The 13,149-nt window shown below is 42.9% G+C and overlaps 1 protein-coding gene across 1 annotated transcript in view; it reads right to left on the reverse strand.

The window, feature by feature from the left end:
- The window catches only part of SLC41A3 (solute carrier family 41 member 3), a 115,448-nt gene that overhangs the window by 63,948 nt on the left and 38,351 nt on the right, over nucleotides 1–13,149 (reverse strand). The gene's annotated exons all lie outside the window — the stretch shown is intronic.

Below are 13,149 nucleotides of genomic sequence, written 5' to 3' on the forward strand. Positions count from 1 at the left end.
AATGCTGAACTATGTCCCCAAACCTCTCTACATTAGACTGCTAGAGCAGAAAACAACTCGAAGTTCAACTGCAAAACTCTCCTTCCTAACAGAAGAAATCTCCATTCTTTTGAGATCAAGCTACTTTCGGTATGTGCTGTTTTTTAAGCGTACAAAAGTTCTCATTGGCACCACACTGAATCTAAACCGTGCTGGGCCTCAGGAGAGAAAAAACAGGAGGAAAAAAAAAAAAAGAGTTTCATTCCTCTGACAGGTTGCCTTTAAAGCAACCTGCTAGCTTTCTGTAGCTGCTGGGGATCCTTGGCACGCTGGGAGCTGTCCTAGAAGAGTGAAATGGATGCTGAGACCTGCATGCAAACTTCAGTCCATCACGTGGCAACGCTGTTTATCGTTTGCGCTCCACTCCTGTATTCTTGGTAACATGCACAGATGCTAGAGCTTATTGGACTTTATTGATGTGTTTCTGTTCCTACACACGCTACTGTCAGACACTTTTGCCAACAGCAGAAGCCCAGAACAACAACAACAACAAAAAAATAATCCTGCACTCTGTAGTTTTCTTTTAAATAGCTTTGACGAGACTTATTGAATAGGCAAAAAAGTCCTGAGATTTCCAAGATAAAAGCAGAAATACGAGCACAACTGTCACGCTTAATTTGAGTTAGCACCTCTAACGTTGTGACCAGAAATACTTTTCCAGAAACATGCAGGCAGCACACTAAGTACGAACCAAAAGACAGTGCTCCTGAACTGCAGTCTCAGCTCTGCCACTGACTTGTTTGGTAATTTTATTGTGGGCAGTTAACCTCTGTTTACACCGGCTTCCCCACTGGCAAATGAACACAAGGATATTGAACTCCCCGGGTGCTGCAAAGATAAGTGGCTGCGTTCAGCTGTACGTTTGCGAAACATTCAATACGCTTATTCTTGCCTCCACTTTGCTAGTGTTGGCAACTCTGCTACTTATTTCAAATGTATTCCCTCTTTCACAGATGCACAAACTCTGCGACATTTCATGGGGAGCAGCCCCTAATAAGCATCTACACCAGTCTGCAAATACATCTCATTCCTACTTCAAATCCCTATTTAAAACAGACTCTGCCAGGATACCAGCCTAATACATGACTACGACTAGGCGGCTCATAGCATCAGAGGAGGCTTCAGCATTAACACCAGTAACGCCTGCACTGCACTAGAGATGTAGAAGGGAGGCATCTGACCTAATGCCGTCCCACGTTCGAGTGAGGTGGTGTGTTCACACATGATGGTACACGACTACATGCAGAAAATAGCCCGGGGCCAAGGAAGCAGACAGCAGGTTTGAAACAAACCAAAAGGCAAAAGTTTTCCACAGAGCACAAACTGTGGAGCCTGTGACGGCAGGATATGAGTTCAAAATGGGATAAAAACAAAATTCAGAGTCTCAGTCTATCAAACATCCAGCCATCAGGATATGGCTAAACTACTAGTCAGTGTTATATCAAGGGACAGATCACTCAGTATATGCCCTGCACCCTGTTCCCCTCCTTTCAGCCTTCATCACCAGTCGTCGTCCAGACAGGCTGGACAAACCTTTGCCTTTACCCAGTAGAGTAGCCCTTCCACTTTTAGGTAAAACAGTAAGACCTGCTTTTCAGCAAGAGCTTACTACCTCTGACTAAATATCATGCTTTTTGCTTCTAGGCCTGTGGCAGCTTTCCTGGAGTTGGGCACCCCTGAGCACCCTCTTGTTACGTTCCTGCATTTCTTGTCCCCGCGCTTACTCGCTGGCGTGTGTTATTCAGCATGCACGTTACAGGCAGCGGGACCCTTTGTTCGTCCCTCTGTTCCCTGAACGGACAATATGACAATGTATAAACATTAGGCACCGGCAACCCTAAGGTAAGCTGTCAGAAAGCCTCTGCAGATGGAACACTTGCAGGCCTGACCTCCAGCCCCCTCGATCCATCACACAAGGTTACCTGATATGATAAACACCGTAAATAGAAACGACTTGTTCTGAGCAATAGCTGTTAAACCAATAAACAGCCAAAACTTTGGAGAAAAACCACTATTTTTCTTCATTTATCAAACAAGACTCTGTATCTTTTTTTTTTCTTCCCCCTTTTTAAACAAGTTCAGTTTGTGAAGATTGAAGAAAAACAAGACGTCCTTTCAAATCCCTTCTCTGGATCAAACCTCATTAGGTTTTGATGTCAATGGTGCATAGAACGCTGACCGCTGCCAGCGTAAGTATTTGGCAGCCAGGCGGTTACATAATACAATCCTGTCTTTCACAGAAGAGAGATCTCTGTGCTACTAAACGTGCTAAAATTTAACCCACTGCTTTGCTCTACCCAGCCAAAACAACTCTATACATTTTCCACAGCACTAAATGACGATTTAAAAAAAAAAAAAAGAAAGAAAGAAAGAAAGAAAATCAGGCTTCAGCTTGAAAAGTAAAATACCCTGAATATTAAAAAACATGTACGTATTTATTTAAGGAAGTACACACTTCCCTTTCCCCACCTCTGACCGAAATCTGCTCTGAAGAGGGAGATGTTTGTCCCAAAAAGGAAGAGGAGTATTTTAAAAAAACTTGCAAATCTAACAGAAAGAAAATACTAATGAAAAGAAAAAAGTGTGCTGCTCTCAAACTGTGTCACTGCTTCATGGAAACATTTGGATTCAGAACTCTGGAAACATAAAACGGTTTCCAAGGCTGTTTACAGAAAGTTTGAATTTTCAGCTCCCATGAGTAGGAAGAAGAAAACGTCTTAACTACAATTTTTTTTTCCAGAATGGCTTTTTAGCTGTGTCTGCATATCCTATGATGCTAAAAAAGCAGTATCAGCTTGGAGCGGTACAAATCAGGGTCCCTTTCGGTTCCACTTGTCCTTTCTGCCAACAAACCGACATGCTGTACGCATGATTTACAGTGCCAGATGCTGAAACAGGTGATAGTCCCGCTGAACCCAAGTTTAAAAAAAAAAAAAAACCAAATCATCTTCTCTGACCTCCAGTTTAAAATAGCCCATATAATTTCACCTGATCAACCCTGGACCAGCCCCAGTATCTTGTGTTTGACTAACTAACACCCTCCAGAGTCACTGATACTACTACATCTGGGATAAGAAATTCCAGTTATCGCTCTGACTGAAACCAAAAGAAAGGCTTCAGGATTTGACACCTACCAAATTAAAAAAATGAAAGAGACTGGTTCCACCCAGCTTAGCGTAACCAGTAAAGATCACCCAGAGGGCCTCTCAGAGATCTTGAGAAATACCTTGGGGGACACAAATCCACACTTGAACACAGGCTCAAGGGGAACTGTGGGGTGGTGCATGAAGGGACGTGCACCATCCTCATACTGAAGACATCAAGCATGGTGTGACCAGCCACATCTCCACATTATAGCTAATGTTAGGCAGACGAAATCCTTCCCTAGAAAGCCCTAGTTTCAGTTGTTGCTGCAAGAAGAGGCTAAAGTCAGAGGCATTTCCTTACACTGTGTGGACAGAGGTAACTGCAGACATCCTACAGACAGACATATAGATGCGTACAACCAGATCATAGCACATGCCAGAGTTCATCCCATTCCCCCGTCCTAGGCTTTTAAGACAACGAAGACTGATCGTGAGGGAGAAGAAGATATTCATCAAGGCAGCAAAAGGAAACTGCTTCCCCTCTAAAAGAGAAGTCAGAGAAGGACAATGATTTACGTGGTCTGAATTATCCACTGGAGGAGCCTCCCTCTCCACTCACAGCAGAAGACTAGCAAGACTCAATCAGAGACTAGCAAGGTCTGGATCCTAGGGCTTGAGTTAACCTCTGAGAACATCCTCCAGTCTGATTACCCAGCCTAGCAAACAGGACCAGCAAGCACCATCTCCTAGTGGAAGGTGGCCAAGTTAACCTCTGTCACCTGAAGATTATCTCTCAGTGCCCTTCCAAGGGCTTAAGCTCTTTATGTTTTCAGGCAAGCTTGGTGTTTCATGGGTGGCCATTCTGTTTATTGTACAGGGGGAGGAACATAAGAGGAGAGAAAGCAGGTGAGAAGAATTATTTAGTTTTTAGGAAAACTTAGTTTACTTAGGAATTCAGTTTTTTGTTTCCCCAAATCAGGAATTAATTAGTCCACATTGCTCTCTGCTTAAATGTTGTGTTATTATGTTTTGCTAGGCAAACAGAAGCCTAGACCAAGCACTACATAAACAAACTCTTGTCAGTCAAGACTTGGAGCATGACAGAAAGCCTGGGGATACAAACCAGTTCAGCAGAGACCAGTCCTGGGCTGGTGAATGGGCATTACACAGATGTCCAAAAACATCGGTACTCCCCTTTCACCATGCTGTGACCCCCATCACCGAGGACTCAAATAACAAATCCTACCTGGAGTGTGTTCCTGTGGCCTTGCGCTGCAAAGGGGGCCAATGCAGACTCCTCCAACAGCGACGTTTGGGGTGAGGCATCCTTCTCAGCTCAGGGAACCGAGCAGCCCCTGCAAGGCCCAACCCCTGGCTTTTCCTCCTGCCTGCCTGTTCCCTTGGCGAGGTGATGATACAGCAGAAACCTGGCTCCTGCTGCCTGTTGTTACAGCCAGTGAGCTCAGAGGTTTCTCTTGGCTCATTTGTGTAACCAGGGTGAGGGGGTGTGGGGAGCACGAAGGAAGAGAGACCAGATCTGCAGCGCTAGGGGGAACGGAGAGGAGCTCAGCTAGGGTTTTACTGGGTGTGAAAAACATTCAATTAAGAGTTTGTAGTCTTTATGGCTGAGCATGGACAAGGGCTGGGTCAGGAAAAAACGATGACTCCACTGAAAGAACTGGGGATAGCCCGCGGGGACAAGGACACAAGAAAACTTTGATCCAACAGCCCTTGTGCTCGTTGCCTTCCTCTTCCTACTCTACTCATACACAGTATATAGCTCTCCATCTCCCAACATTTTGTGCTCATTTAAAGTTGAACTCCTCGAGTAGGTTCTTAGTGGGGCATTATGGGTATCCTGAATAATCATTTCAATGCCATCTGTATATGATTTCCTTATAATCACAGGCAGGAATCAAACTGCTTTTCTTTTTAAGAGATAGGCATTTTAGTAGATTGAGAAAGATAGGCAGCACTTGCTCAGATGAAGGATACCAGCCTTTTGTGACAGGCTTGTCTTGTATAAAACCATACTGCCTGCCAGAATTTGCCACTTTTTGCTGAACTCAAAATCCTTATAGTCCTATTATTGCAGCATTAGTTCACACTCACTCTTCTTAATAGGTTTTGAATTGTAATTTTATGATAGCCCCTTTATGCAAATAATTCAGCAGAAGTATATTTGTATGCTATTCATGCTTGGCTATTATTAAGCTTCCACTGTCAAACAGACTAAGTCTTGATGTCTACACATGCAGAAGAGGATCTATTTCAACCCCACACAATATTTACGTGTGCAAAACTCTACCATCTACACATATTGCTCAGAGTTTTAAGGATGCCAACCAGTATACCAAAAGCCTCTGGTGCCTAAATCACTGGATGAAATATTTGAAATCTCACTGAAACCCAATGTCTTTCAACAAGCCTTTGTATTTTAATATCCTCCATTTTCCCTCTGGAAAATTCTTCCCCTTAAGAGTTACTCTTTCCGTGTTTTGACTGGCAACACCATCTGGGATTAATATAAGACAGCTTCCTATGATATTCTTTGAAAGCAATTCAATTCTGTAAGAAACCTGGATTTTCACAAGTGGATTTTTTTCCACCATAAGAAGTATTTTCCTTAAACTCTTGACCAGCACCATATTTTTCATAGAAATGGCCCTATTTTATAAATGTGCATCTAGATATCAGTGTTCAGGTTCTCCTTTGGCCCACTGTGAAATTAAAAATCCACCGTTAGACCAAGGTCAGCCTCTACCTTCAGGTTCTGACCTTTGAATTTGGAGAACTTGGTTCAACACCACCTCTCATTACAACTATTTTAACCTACGCTACCTGGAAGCACTCAGCTAGGGCATATATCTGGCAGATCCTAAGCACACTAGTTTACACTAGCTACCTTCAAGAATAGTGAGAATATTTTACATTGTTTAATACTAATCTTAAGAGCGTAGGCCTGGTCTGCACTGCAGAGATATGAAGACATCTTTCAGATTACAGAGAAACAGTCTTGGTGCAGCAGAAAACTTTTAGGTATCATACAGCGAATTTATCAAGCTGTACAGTACCACAGTGAGCAGTCGGATGGGGAAAAGAACCTGAACACACTGTCCTGCAAGAACCTTTCCCCAGTACAAGAGAGACATGGAGCTCCTGGAGCGAGTCCAGCAAGGGACTACTAAAATGACTAAGGGACTGGAGCATTTCTCATATGAGGAAAGGCTGAGGGAGCTGGGACTGTTCAGCCTGGAGACGAGAAGGCTCAGGGGGAATCTGATCAATGTGTATAAAGTATCTGAAGGCAAGGTGTAAAGAGGATGGGGCCAGACTCTTCTCCGTGGTGCCCAGTGATGGGACAAGAGGCAACAAGCACAATCTGAAACACAAGAAGTTCTGAACATGAGGAAAAACTTCTTCACTGTGAGGGTGACTGAGCACTGGAACAGGTTGCCCAGAGAGATTGTGGAGTCTCCTTCCTTGGAGATATTCAAAAGCCGTCTGGACACGATCCTGGCTAATGTGCTCCAGGTGACCCTGCTTGAGCAGGGGGGTTGGTGCAGATGGTCTCCAGAGGTCCCTTCCAACCTCAACCGTTCTGTGATTCTGTGAACCTCGCATTGGACTGAGTGGCCAGGGAGCAAAACTATGACACGCTGGTACAGCCCACAGCCATTTCAGGCCTGAACTTTAAGCTTCACCAAGCAAAACTGTGATCTACTTATGAACACCTATGACCACACAACTGGGTTTTCCTCTTGTAAAGCTTTGTTTGCTGGCGGAACTCACTAGCAACTAAAACCTTTGGCTCACCAACTTAGTCCCCACTTAGCCATGAAACAGAGAAGATGGCTTTGGTTGCATGCAAAAACGTAGTAACATCTTTGGAGTCATGTTGCAACATGGCTCGCTTGCCCCCTGCCTGGAATAAAACAAGAGGTTAAATTCAAGATACTCATTTAAATCCTCTAACTTCCCTGTGATTTTGGGTGCGCTGAATAACTCAACCTATAGACATCTTAGCTGAACATAGTGGTACCACTTATATAAGCAAACGTGTTGTTACCCTTGATTGGTTCTTATCTGTTTTCCAGGTAAAAAAGAAGAAAGTGATGGCCAGACAAAAGTGTTTTTAAAATACTCCCGTTATATCATCCAAATACTTCAGAAACTCTTCTGTTAACCACTGATTCATTTGAGTCCTCAAATTTGTACTCCTTTTCTAGGTATGTCCCCTTGTAAGAATTATATATGCTACTTTTAGTTGCAGACAGCATGTTCAACCATGTACTAACTACACAAAGATAATTTAATACACCAGAAAGTCTACAGAGAGATGACCTTTGTCTCTGGCAGTTCCCTCAGATGTAAGGACCAGGCTTTTGGCTAGTCCACAGGTCCTATAATGTACAGGCTGCTAATTACTGGCCCCTCAGGAAAAGGAGATCCTCTCAGAATCATTCTTTGTTCATTTTTTCTCAGATGAGACAGTCTGACTTAACTTTAATTTTGTGAAAAAATTCACACAAAATGAAGCTCAGCATTCAAGGCTTCATGCTAGAAGCAGGTTTTGAACTGTATGGAGGCAGACATTTCTACGTAAATCTTGAGAGAAAAGGCTAGTCAAACTTTCAGTTTGGCCAAAACATCGGGAATTAAAGCAAGATCTTTAGAGCTAAAGTCTTTAGTCACTATAACTTGAGCTAGTTCAATTTCCTTGAGCAAGGCCTGTAACAGTTGGCCTCTAGAGACTGAACAGAGATACCTGCAACACATGCTCAGTAGATTACACACGCTGTCCCCGTGCCCTGTAATGAGGGCTGAAGCGGTGCCAGGATTTGGCCCACATAGAATCTCCTGCTCTACTCTCAGAGACAAAAAGAGGTCTCTAATTCAGGAGTGCTAAAAATAAACAAAAAATTAACTAAAAAGTTTTCCAGGTTGGGACATTCTGTGCTACAGTACCACCCAACTGACTTTTCCCCCCCCCCCCCCCTTCAAATTCCATTTGGCAAAGCAGTCCATTTCCTAACATGGATTAGGCACCCTGCGTTACTTCAGAGGGGATGTGAACAAGCCAAGTTTTCCAGATTTAATTAGCTACTGCACACATACATGTACCATTTGCGGAACAATTTCCCAACACGTACATTTGAATTAAGAGTCTTAATGTCCCTATGGTGCAGAGTGATTTACATCTGAGGCGTGCGTGACAGATTCATGTTATCCATCCAAAGAGGCTGTGGTACATGCCATATATCAATTCTCAGGCTTGTTTTCTTTTAATTTTCCATATCAAAAAAATTCAAGAAAATGAATCAGGGAATTAAGAAACCCAATTTGCCAACCTCCCAGATTTTTCCTATTGGTTTAAATAAATCAAATCAAGACTATAAAGGGCCAAGACCAGGAATAACTATTGCATTAAAGAGCACTGTTCTGAATCTGGGGTGAATAACAAGACACAAGACCTCGTGTCTTGACTCTTTCTTTTGAATACAAGCTGTAGATGAGCAGGTTTCGATAAATCAGCCCAAATACAGAGCTGTCTTCCTGAAAATACATGAAGTACCAACTTTTTTTTTTAATATATATAACAGCTGCATATTTACAACTTTGGAAAGACACCACAGCAAGTCAGACTGTCCTTGGCCCTTTACATAGGACAAGCATGGCTGGGAAAAGGGAGGCTACAAAGAGATGACACCGCCATGCATCTTGTTCAAAGGCCAAAGACAACAGCAACCCTTCTGCAAACTTCTGCTTGGGAACGTAATTCCAGGGCTCTGCCTACATGGCACGTATATCCAAGCATTGCATGTTCTCACCAGGAGGAGGCCAGATCTAAACACTCCTGAGTTTTAGGAGAATCTGGATGAAAGCTGCATGGCCCAGGTCCACTTCTCACTGCAGCCAAGTGCCCAGTCCTGATCTCACTGAAAACAGCAGCCAAACTCTTTGGAGAACAATCCTGCTAAGAACTGGCCAACCGTCCATCATTTCTCTTACTACATAAGGTCTTATTTTTACTATTCTACCTGACTAGACTCTCCAAAGTGTTTTTTTTCCCACCCTGATCTCACTCAAATGACGTCAGACTCGGGGGTAGGGAGACAAATGCAGAAGTGTGGTAAATGCCAAAGCTGGAACCAGCAAATCGAAGAAATAAATATAATAAGTAGATACAGTGCCAAGGCTGGATACAGCAGCCGAGGAAAAAGGGAAATGTAAAACTTTCTTGGCAAGGGCACATGGATTCATCCAGCTGAAAGAGGCACATTCCAGCCTACACCATTGTAAGCAATAATCTATGTGTCCCTTGAGAAAATACAGATGTTTGTGATTTTTTTGATTTTTTTTAACTGCTCATATGAAATAACCTTGTTGTCTTGAAAAATTCCTTTAGGACTTGGTATTGCAAATGTTACTTCTGTACAAACTGTAAACTGCTGACTCAAACCAAACACACACAAAATCACATCCAGGGCAGTTTTGAAATGCATTCTAATAATAAAAATGTACTTGAAGATTAACTGAGGCTAATGAATTAAAAGCACATTCAGGCTAGAAAAGATGCAATTAAAAATAACAATAAAGAAATTGCAATCAGATCTTTTCTTGTCTGCAGTGTCCTCTGCTTTTCCATCATCTATTTCAGAACTTCGTTTGCAGAAACGACACCCATGAAAACTGAAAGAGATTATAATCCTCTTATTCCAACTGAGCTAATACTGCTATAATTTCATTGTCTTTTAATCAGATGTTGCTGATTTACAGGAGTGTAAGTGGTTGAAGAGTACAGTCATCACATTCTTAGAGAGGCTTACTGAATTTGGCACCAAGCTCTTCGCTGGCAACTCCTAGGATCTGGGGCAGAGAAACATTTTAACTAAGAAGGCCTGATTCTTCCCTGCCTTCCACTGCACATTGTTCTTTATATCTGCACACGGTAACCACCAACCACAGCTCTTCTGATTTATACCTCTTCTTATGGATGCAAACAGTTGTGCACTCTTAAGCATGCTAGTGAAAAAAGCTCAACGTGCAAATATATTTTAGTACGCAAGGTTTTAGGCTTCATAATTATTCTTCCTCTACATGAACCAGAGGTTTCTTTTTCACTGTTCCGTTTTTTTTTTTTTCTTTTGGCTTACAAGTGCCACAGCTACAGCCTCCTGGCAGAAAATCAGCCTTCGGTTGTTCCATTGACTCTAGGGAAGATGAGTTGGAGAGTTTAAAATACCTCTTCACAGAAGGGCCCAAGAGCACAAAAGTCACCACTCAATCTGTCAAGCTCAGAATTCAACCCCAAGGCAGTCACTGGGAAGAAGTGTCCAATCTGCAGCTGCTGTAAATCCTCCTGGCTTTGTTGAACACTGCCAATTTATATTATTGGAGAATTTGGCCCAAAATTTGAAAAGAAGTCCAGGATGGACTTCAATGTGCTTATTTGTGTAGTTAATGTTCTCAGAGAAGGAGGAGCCTTTCAGTCCTTGGAGATGATAAGACATCTTTTGCAGATCAGACCTGAACATCATGATAACAGTTAACTTCTGCATGGACATCTGTGCCCAACACTGGGAGCACACACTCCCACTAAGGAGTCTGCACCTGCTCTTCCGCAAGTCTTGCCAGTGATAACAAATGAATATTAATCCTTTCTTTGAACAAGCCATAAACGTGCTGAGGTGGCAGGGAATTCGCCAGGCAGCTTATACTCCCATTTATGTATTCCATACCTCACCTTTTACTTGCAGCAAGTATTTCCTTAGCCATAATAAGACAAACCAGGAAGGTGCAGGCAAACAGAGAGGTGGTTTTCCACAATGCCCTTCATTATCTTGATACCTCAAACAGATTCCTTGCTCCTTTAATCTCTTAAGTGTTTCATCTTTTCTACCCCGAAAACACTTCTGCTGACAAGCCCCCAGTGACCTCCTTGGCAAACAATTCTATTGTCTCATTGACCACAGAGTTAAAATGCTTTTCAAAATGTCCAATTTAAATGCACCTGTGCTTAACTTCAGGATGTGAGTCTTTGGGTGCATCGCCTACACCTACCTCAGAAACCTCCTCTCCCGGCTTTAGATTTTATCCATTCTCAATTATTAATAGTTTGGTCTCCCTCCTAAGCCTTGTAGGAAATTGAAGTTGGCCTTTTAAGATGCACTATAAAAATAGGATCACTCCTTTCTGCTAAAACAAAACATGGTTTTATTGTTTTCCAATCTCTGCTCTGTTAGCAGCTCCAAACAGCAATTACAAAAATGAAGCCTCCAAGGTTGGTAAAAGTCACTTATTACTGTCTAAATATCTACCAGTAGGTCTAGGTCCAGTTACACACATCTGATGTTGGCTGTGGCAACGGGAAAATATATGATTTTATTTATAAGGAGTCTTATGAATAAAAATATGCAGAAGTTGGAAAACTCAAGGTAAGCAATTAAAAACCTGATGCAAACTTTTTTATCCCAGAATCCATCCCCTTCCATTCACTCAATTCCCCAGGTCATCCATGATGCCTAACAGACTCAGTTTTCACACAAGTTGCACGTGTAAGTCCCATGAACTGAGAGCGCTTTTGAGTGTGGAGCTGTATTACATCCTTCCTCCATTTGTAAAAGGGGAATCAGTGAGGAAGTGATTAGGCTGCTTTCCTAATAGGTCCGAGTTGTATGTTGGGAGATACTGACATAACAGAGATATTTCCTAGGGATTATCAAGAGAAGATAGACTTCTTTTCAGAAGAGAGTGAGGTGGCTCCTCACACAACAGGTACCAGACCTGCGCATCTCCCTGCCAAAGCATGTTTTGGATGCAAAAAGTCTACATGGGCTCAAAGGGAATAATTTACTCGGGTGAAAGATTCACTGCGGGTTAGTAGTTAAGACAGTCCACAGGAGGCTCATAAAACCCTCTCAGTGAAAACAGCTGGAAGCTGAAAGGATACCAGGAGGAAATACCAAATATGTTCCTGATCTTCCTGGGGTACTCACTTGCACACCATTAGAGATTGGTTACTGGGCTGGCGGGACCCTTAGTATGTCCTCAACACAACCATTGTTATGTTTTTATGTAAAGTCGGAGCAGAGAAGAGATGAAATGCAGTGGCCACATCTTGAATATATATCTCCTCTTTGGGCCAACAGTGATCTACAGCCTAAGCTGCAGGTCGGGAAAGCAAACATCATCCCTGGTAATTTAGTTCTAGAAGCAAGGCAGAGGACTAGACCAAAGATATACATCTTTTAAGCAAACGTTACAGCCTTGAGGTCCCAGCCTTCAGACCAGCGTGTTCCCAGGCAGCTGGATAGCGACAGCACCCACACAACAATTTCAACTTTCAGCCCTACCCCTGGGTCTGAACCTCCTCTTTTCTCAAGTTGAACTCCCCATAGGATGGCCCCAAAGCAATGCTTTTACCTCCCTTCCTCTGCGTCCCATTTCTCTGCAGTTTCTTATGAATGCTCTTCTGATGTCCTCACATTTGTAAGCCCCTAAGATGCTTCACTTTATTACATAACTCCTCCGGGCAAGGCAAGAAAAATAAGGGAGGGAGAGTGAACAGACATTTCAGAAATCAGTTACTTCTACCCTTGCAACATGCAAGGGTATCGCATAGCTTTTCTAGCCAAAGCAGCTAACGCTTGCCTATTCCTCACCTCTAACATGCTCACACCCTTTTGTTAATCCAGGGGCATACTTCATGCATCCTGCTCCAAGAGCACGGCTATCAAAAGGAAGGGAGGCAGGCTTTCACTGTCCTTAAACCATTTTGCAAGGGTAAACTCAGTCAGCATTAGTTGGAGAGGCCCTGTTTGCCTGAAACTCCAGACCATAGATTGACTTGTCTCTCTACACCCACAAGGGTTTAAAATAAAAACTTACTCCCCCACAGATTTTCTACAAAGACCCTATCCTGGTGGAAGAGCGAGCTCTGGGGCCTGGAAAAGGTAGTTCTGCTCCTGTCAGTCTCACCTAACAAATGCAGCTAGCAAGAAAATCTTCCTAACTTGCCTTC

This window comes from Struthio camelus, chromosome 14, assembly GCF_040807025.1.
Source record: "Struthio camelus isolate bStrCam1 chromosome 14, bStrCam1.hap1, whole genome shotgun sequence".
NCBI classification, from domain to species: domain Eukaryota; kingdom Metazoa; phylum Chordata; class Aves; order Struthioniformes; family Struthionidae; genus Struthio; species Struthio camelus.